The sequence below is a fragment of the Anolis carolinensis genome, chromosome 6 (assembly GCF_035594765.1).
Source record: "Anolis carolinensis isolate JA03-04 chromosome 6, rAnoCar3.1.pri, whole genome shotgun sequence".
Classification (NCBI taxonomy): domain Eukaryota; kingdom Metazoa; phylum Chordata; class Lepidosauria; order Squamata; family Dactyloidae; genus Anolis; species Anolis carolinensis.
Window position 1 is genome coordinate 45,761,890 of NC_085846.1, and position 1,114 is coordinate 45,763,003.

At 45.5% G+C, this 1,114-nt stretch overlaps 1 pseudogene; it reads right to left on the reverse strand.

Annotated features, from left to right (window-relative positions):
- Window positions 1–260: 260 nt before the first annotated feature.
- On the reverse strand, window positions 261–819 carry LOC100554518 (heat shock protein HSP 90-alpha-like; annotated as a pseudogene).
- Window positions 820–1,114: the final 295 nt, after the last annotated feature.

A 1,114-nucleotide genomic window follows, 5' to 3' on the forward strand; every position in this document is an offset into this window, starting at 1 on the left:
ATTTTAATGGTCAGGCGCTCAATCCGACATGGGCTGGCTTCAAACTCATGACCTCTCAATCAGTATTGATTTATTGCAGCTGGCTACTAACCAGCTGCACAACAGCCCAGCCCAATTTTTTCGTTCAGAACACTTTTACATCTAGATACTTCCAGAGTAGAACTGTACATGCAAAACTGCATTAGTCACAATAGATTTATTGTAGATTCTGTTATATTGTAAGTGTGGAATTTAGAATCATTTTTACAGTATAAAAGGACTTAAATCCACTCCCTGTGCAATATATCATCATCTTTTTCAAGGGGTGGCATTTCTTCAGCAACTGTAGGGCTTGCTTCCTCTGCAACAGTGTCATCTTCATCGATACCCAGGCCAAGTTTGATCATTCTATAGATCCGGTTGGCATGAGTCTGAGGATCCTCCAGACTGAAGCCTGAAGACAGGAGGGCAGTCTCATACAGCAAGATGACCAGATCCTTGACAGACTTCTTGTTCTTGTCCACTTCTGCCTTCTGCCTCAAGGTCTCAATAATGGAGTGGTTGGGGTGGATCTCCAGGTGCTTCTTGGGAGCCATGTAGCCCATGGTGGAATTGTTTCTGAGCGCCTGGGCCTTAATGATCATCTCCATGTTGGTGGTCCAACCGTATGTACAGGTCACAATGAAGCATGGGAAAGTCACCAGCCAAGTTGAAACAACAACCTTCTCTACTTTCTTTTCAAGTATATCTTTCTTTCATGATCTTGCAGAGATTTTCAAACTTTGCCTTCTTTTCCTCCTGTTTCTTTTTCTCCTCAGTAGTCTGCCGAGAAGACGCCATACAGAAATACACCAGAATACAATTTATATACACGTTTCCCATTTGAATTTCCCATGCCCGCCTCTAGAGCCGGCTTCTCTGTGATTGGTCAGTGAGTTCCCTGGCCTCCCGAAGCCGGGAGGAGCAACTGGGGGCTCAAGCATCTCGGCCAATAAATGTTCAAGCCCCGCTTCTGCCGCTCAGCCAATGGTGGGAGAGGAGGCGGTGCTTGGATGGGGTTGTGAATGAATGATTGGGTCTGAGTTGGCCCGTCTTGGGTCATTATCTGTCAAGCAGATTAGAGTGATTTCTGTCA